The following is a 5,000-nucleotide window of genomic DNA, read 5'->3' as shown; positions in this document are numbered from 1 at the left end:
TCTGTATATGGATAAGTAGCCTATGGTTGTCAACTTATTTCGTACGGCCATACCAGCCTGGCAACGCCCGATCTCGTCTGATCTCGGAAGCTAAGCAGGGTCGGGCCTGGTTAGTACTTGGATGGGAGACCGCCTGGGAATACCAGGTGCTGTATGCTCATTCACTTAGAAACTGAAATCTTGCAATATGCACAAGTAGTCCTTCATGAAAGGGGCTGGAAGCTGTTTTCATTTTGACACGAGAGGGAGAGAGAGAGACCACCTTGCATTGTCAATTGCTAAATCTGTATATGGATAAGTAGCCTATGGTTGTCAACTTATTTCGTACGGCCATACCAGCCTGGCAACGCCCGATCTCGTCTGATCTCGGAAGCTAAGCAGGGTTGGGCCTGGTTAGTACTTGGATGGGAGACCGCCTGGGAATACCAGGTGCTGTATGCTCTTTTGCTCATTCACTTAGAAACTGAAATCTTGCAATATGCACAAGTAGTCCTTCATGAAAGGGGCTGGAAGCTGTTTTCATTTTGACACGAGAGAGAGAGAGAGAGAGAGAGAGAGAGAGAGAGACTACCTTGCATTGTCAATTGCTAAATCTGTATATGGATAAGTAGCCTATGGTTGTCAACTTATTTCGTACGGCCATACCAGCCTGGCAACGCCCGATCTCGTCTGATCTCGGAAGCTAAGCAGGGTCGGGCCTGGTTAGTACTTGGATGGGAGACCGCCTGGGAATACCAGGTGCTGTATGCTCTTTTGCTCATTCACTTAGAAACTGACATCTTGCAATATGCACAAGTAGTCCTTCATGAAAGGGGCTGGAAGCTGTTTTCATTTTGACACGAGAGAGAGAGAGAGAGAGAGAGAGAGAGAGAGAGAGAGAGACTACCTTGCATTGTCAATTGCTAAATCTGTATATGGATAAGTAGCCTATGGTTGTCAACTTATTTCGTACGGCCATACCAGCCTGGCAACGCCCGATCTCGTCTGATCTCGGAAGCTAAGCAGGGTCGGGCCTGGTTAGTACTTGGATGGGAGACCGCCTGGGAATACCAGGTGCTGTATGCTCTTTTGCTCATTCACTTAGAAACTGAAATCTTGCAATATGCACAAGTAGTCCTTCATGAAAGGGGCTGGAAGCTGTTTTCATTTTGACACGAGAGAGAGAGAGAGACTACCTTGCATTGTCAATTGCTAAATCTGTATATGGATAAGTAGCCTATGGTTGTCAACTTATTTCGTACGGCCATACCAGCCTGGCAACGCCCGATCTCGTCTGATCTCGGAAGCTAAGCAGGGTCGGGCCTGGTTAGTACTTGGATGGGAGACCGCCTGGGAATACCAGGTGCTGTATGCTCTTTTGCTCATTCACTTAGAAACTGACATCTTGCAATATGCACAAGTAGTCCTTCATGAAAGGGGCTGGAAGCTGTTTTCATTTTGACACGAGAGAGAGAGAGACCACCTTGCATTGTCAATTGCTAAATCTGTATATGGATAAGTAGCCTATGGTTGTCAACTTATTTCGTACGGCCATACCAGCCTGGCAACGCCCGATCTCGGAAGCTAAGCAGGGTCGGGCCTGGTTAGTACTTGGATGGGAGACCGCCTGGGAATACCAGGTGCTGTATGCTCTTTTGCTCATTCACTTAGAAACTGACATCTTGCAATATGCACAAGTAGTCCTTCATGAAAGGGGCTGGAAGCTGTTTTCATTTTGACACGAGAGAGAGAGAGAGAGACCACCTTGCATTGTCAATTGCTAAATCTGTATATGGATAAGTAGCCTATGGTTGTCAACTTATTTCGTACGGCCATACCAGCCTGGCAACGCCCGATCTCGGAAGCTAAGCAGGGTCGGGCCTGGTTAGTACTTGGATGGGAGACCGCCTGGGAATACCAGGTGCTGTATGCTCTTTTGCTCATTCACTTAGAAACTGAAATCTTGCAATATGCACAAGTAGTCCTTCATGAAAGGGGCTGGAAGCTGTTTTCATTTTGACACGAGAGAGAGAGAGAGAGAGAGAGAGAGAGAGAGAGAGAGAGACCACCTTGCATTGTCAATTGCCAAATCTGTATATGGATAAGTAGCCTATGGTTGTCAACTTATTTCGTACGGCCATACCAGCCTGGCAACGCCCGATCTCGGAAGCTAAGCAGGGTCGGGCCTGGTTAGTACTTGGATGGGAGACCGCCTGGGAATACCAGGTGCTGTATGCTCTTTTGCTCATTCACTTAGAAACTGAAATCTTGCAATATGCACAAGTAGTCCTTCATGAAAGGGGCTGGAAGCTGTTTTCATTTTGACACGAGAGAGAGAGAGAGAGAGAGAGAGAGACCACCTTGCATTGTCAATTGCCAAATCTGTATATGGATAAGTAGCCTATGGTTGTCAACTTATTTCGTACGGCCATACCAGCCTGGCAACGCCCGATCTCGTCTGATCTCGGAAGCTAAGCAGGGTCGGGCCTGGTTAGTACTTGGATGGGAGACCGCCTGGGAATACCAGGTGCTGTATGCTCATTCACTTAGAAACTGAAATCTTGCAATATGCACAAGTAGTCCTTCATGAAAGGGGCTGGAAGCTGTTTTCATTTTGACACGAGAGAGAGACCACCTTGCATTGTCAATTGCCAAATCTGTATATGGATAAGTAGCCTATGGTTGTCAACTTATTTCGTACGGCCATACCAGCCTGGCAACGCCCGATCTCGGAAGCTAAGCAGGGTCGGGCCTGGTTAGTACTTGGATGGGAGACCGCCTGGGAATACCAGGTGCTGTATGCTCTTTTGCTCATTCACTTAGAAACTGAAATCTTGCAATATGCACAAGTAGTCCTTCATGAAAGGGGCTGGAAGCTGTTTTCATTTTGACACGAGAGAGAGAGAGAGAGAGAGAGAGAGAGAGAGACCACCTTGCATTGTCAATTGCCAAATCTGTATATGGATAAGTAGCCTATGGTTGTCAACTTATTTCGTACGGCCATACCAGCCTGGCAACGCCCGATCTCGTCTGATCTCGGAAGCTAAGCAGGGTCGGGCCTGGTTAGTACTTGGATGGGAGACCGCCTGGGAATACCAGGTGCTGTATGCTCATTCACTTAGAAACTGAAATCTTGCAATATGCACAAGTAGTCCTTCATGAAAGGGGCTGGAAGCTGTTTTCATTTTGACACGAGAGAGAGACCACCTTGCATTGTCAATTGCCAAATCTGTATATGGATAAGTAGCCTATGGTTGTCAACTTATTTCGTACGGCCATACCAGCCTGGCAACGCCCGATCTCGTCTGATCTCGTAAGCTAAGCAGGGTCGGGCCTGGTTAGTACTTGGATGGGAGACCGCCTGGGAATACCAGGTGCTGTATGCTCTTTTGCTCATTCACTTAGAAACTGAAATCTTGCAATATGCACAAGTAGTCCTTCATGAAAGGGGCTGGAAGCTGTTTTCATTTTGACACGAGAGAGAGAGAGAGAGAGAGAGAGAGACCACCTTGCATTGTCAATTGCCAAATCTGTATATGGATAAGTAGCCTATGGTTGTCAACTTATTTCGTACGGCCATACCAGCCTGGCAACGCCCGATCTCGTCTGATCTCGGAAGCTAAGCAGGGTCGGGCCTGGTTAGTACTTGGATGGGAGACCGCCTGGGAATACCAGGTGCTGTATGCTCTTTTGCTCATTCACTTAGAAACTGAAATCTTGCAATATGCACAAGTAGTCCTTCATGAAAGGGGCTGGAAGCTGTTTTCATTTTGACACGAGAGAGAGAGAGAGAGAGAGAGAGACCACCTTGCATTGTCAATTGCCAAATCTGTATATGGATAAGTAGCCTATGGTTGTCAACTTATTTCGTACGGCCATACCAGCCTGGCAACGCCCGATCTCGTCTGATCTCGGAAGCTAAGCAGGGTCGGGCCTGGTTAGTACTTGGATGGGAGACCGCCTGGGAATACCAGGTGCTGTATGCTCTTTTGCTCATTCACTTAGAAACTGAAATCTTGCAATATGCACAAGTAGTCCTTCATGAAAGGGGCTGGAAGCTGTTTTCATTTTGACACGAGAGAGAGAGAGAGAGAGAGAGACCACCTTGCATTGTCAATTGCCAAATCTGTATATGGATAAGTAGCCTATGGTTGTCAACTTATTTCGTACGGCCATACCAGCCTGGCAACGCCCGATCTCGTCTGATCTCGGAAGCTAAGCAGGGTCGGGCCTGGTTAGTACTTGGATGGGAGACCGCCTGGGAATACCAGGTGCTGTATGCTCTTTTGCTCATTCACTTAGAAACTGAAATCTTGCAATATGCACAAGTAGTCCTTCATGAAAGGGGCTGGAAGCTGTTTTCATTTTGACACGAGAGAGAGAGAGAGAGAGAGACCACCTTGCATTGTCAATTGCTAAATCTGTATATGGATAAGTAGCCTATGGTTGTCAACTTATTTCGTACGGCCATACCAGCCTGGCAACGCCCGATCTCGTCTGATCTCGGAAGCTAAGCAGGGTCGGGCCTGGTTAGTACTTGGATGGGAGACCGCCTGGGAATACCAGGTGCTGTATGCTCTTTTGCTCATTCACTTAGAAACTGAAATCTTGCAATATGCACAAGTAGTCCTTCATGAAAGGGGCTGGAAGCTGTTTTCATTTTGACACGAGAGAGAGAGAGACCACCTTGCATTGTCAATTGCTAAATCTGTATATGGATAAGTAGCCTATGGTTGTCAACTTATTTCGTACGGCCATACCAGCCTGGCAACACCCAATCTCGTCTGATCTCGGAAGATAAGCAGGGTCGGGCCTTGTTAGTACTTGGATGGGAGACCGCCTGGGAATACCAGGTGCTGTATGCTCTTTTGCTCATTAACTTAGAAACTGACATCTTGCAATATGCACAAGTAGTCCTTCATGAAAGGGGCTGGAAGCTGTTTTCATTTTGACACGAGAGAGAGAGAGAGAGAGAGAGAGAGAGAGAGAGAGAGAGACTACCTTGCATTGTCAATTGCTAA

At 47.2% G+C, this 5,000-nt stretch overlaps 11 non-coding genes and 6 pseudogenes across 11 annotated transcripts; all 17 read left to right on the top strand.

Moving 5' to 3' along the window:
- Nucleotides 1-39: 39 nt before the first annotated feature.
- On the top strand, nt 40-158 carry LOC146228304 (5S ribosomal RNA). The gene has a single exon (XR_014742565.1). It is a non-coding gene; the product is annotated as a 5S ribosomal RNA (ribosomal RNA).
- A 164-nt stretch (nt 159-322) lies between these two features.
- On the top strand, nt 323-441 carry LOC146228303 (5S ribosomal RNA). The gene has a single exon (XR_014743247.1). It is a non-coding gene; the product is annotated as a 5S ribosomal RNA (ribosomal RNA).
- Nucleotides 442-631: 190 nt separating this feature from the next.
- LOC146228302 (5S ribosomal RNA) lies at nt 632-750 on the top strand. The gene has a single exon (XR_014742562.1). It is a non-coding gene; the product is annotated as a 5S ribosomal RNA (ribosomal RNA).
- Nucleotides 751-946: 196 nt separating this feature from the next.
- On the top strand, nt 947-1,065 carry LOC146228301 (5S ribosomal RNA). The gene has a single exon (XR_014742561.1). It is a non-coding gene; the product is annotated as a 5S ribosomal RNA (ribosomal RNA).
- A 170-nt stretch (nt 1,066-1,235) lies between these two features.
- LOC146228300 (5S ribosomal RNA) lies at nt 1,236-1,354 on the top strand. Its single transcript, XR_014742560.1, has one exon. It is a non-coding gene; the product is annotated as a 5S ribosomal RNA (ribosomal RNA).
- Nucleotides 1,355-1,522: 168 nt separating this feature from the next.
- LOC146228299 (5S ribosomal RNA) lies at nt 1,523-1,631 on the top strand (annotated as a pseudogene).
- Nucleotides 1,632-1,803: 172 nt separating this feature from the next.
- On the top strand, nt 1,804-1,912 carry LOC146228298 (5S ribosomal RNA; annotated as a pseudogene).
- Nucleotides 1,913-2,108: 196 nt separating this feature from the next.
- On the top strand, nt 2,109-2,217 carry LOC146228297 (5S ribosomal RNA; annotated as a pseudogene).
- Nucleotides 2,218-2,399: 182 nt separating this feature from the next.
- On the top strand, nt 2,400-2,518 carry LOC146228296 (5S ribosomal RNA). Its single transcript, XR_014742559.1, has one exon. It is a non-coding gene; the product is annotated as a 5S ribosomal RNA (ribosomal RNA).
- Nucleotides 2,519-2,674: 156 nt separating this feature from the next.
- LOC146228295 (5S ribosomal RNA) lies at nt 2,675-2,783 on the top strand (annotated as a pseudogene).
- A 188-nt stretch (nt 2,784-2,971) lies between these two features.
- Nucleotides 2,972-3,090, top strand: LOC146228294 (5S ribosomal RNA). The gene has a single exon (XR_014742558.1). It is a non-coding gene; the product is annotated as a 5S ribosomal RNA (ribosomal RNA).
- A 156-nt stretch (nt 3,091-3,246) lies between these two features.
- On the top strand, nt 3,247-3,365 carry LOC146228293 (5S ribosomal RNA; annotated as a pseudogene).
- A 182-nt stretch (nt 3,366-3,547) lies between these two features.
- On the top strand, nt 3,548-3,666 carry LOC146228292 (5S ribosomal RNA). The gene has a single exon (XR_014742557.1). It is a non-coding gene; the product is annotated as a 5S ribosomal RNA (ribosomal RNA).
- Nucleotides 3,667-3,846: 180 nt separating this feature from the next.
- LOC146228291 (5S ribosomal RNA) lies at nt 3,847-3,965 on the top strand. The gene has a single exon (XR_014742556.1). It is a non-coding gene; the product is annotated as a 5S ribosomal RNA (ribosomal RNA).
- A 178-nt stretch (nt 3,966-4,143) lies between these two features.
- On the top strand, nt 4,144-4,262 carry LOC146228290 (5S ribosomal RNA). Its single transcript, XR_014742555.1, has one exon. It is a non-coding gene; the product is annotated as a 5S ribosomal RNA (ribosomal RNA).
- A 176-nt stretch (nt 4,263-4,438) lies between these two features.
- LOC146228289 (5S ribosomal RNA) lies at nt 4,439-4,557 on the top strand. Its single transcript, XR_014742554.1, has one exon. It is a non-coding gene; the product is annotated as a 5S ribosomal RNA (ribosomal RNA).
- Nucleotides 4,558-4,725: 168 nt separating this feature from the next.
- LOC146228288 (5S ribosomal RNA) lies at nt 4,726-4,844 on the top strand (annotated as a pseudogene).
- Nucleotides 4,845-5,000: the final 156 nt, after the last annotated feature.

The sequence above is a fragment of the Hypomesus nipponensis genome, chromosome 24 (genome assembly GCF_054491055.1).
Source record: "Hypomesus nipponensis isolate SF chromosome 24, ASM5449105v1, whole genome shotgun sequence".
NCBI lineage: Eukaryota > Metazoa > Chordata > Actinopteri > Osmeriformes > Osmeridae > Hypomesus > Hypomesus nipponensis.
The sequence above is the reverse complement of the archived record's forward strand: the minus strand, read 5'-3'. Positions and strand labels throughout refer to the sequence as shown.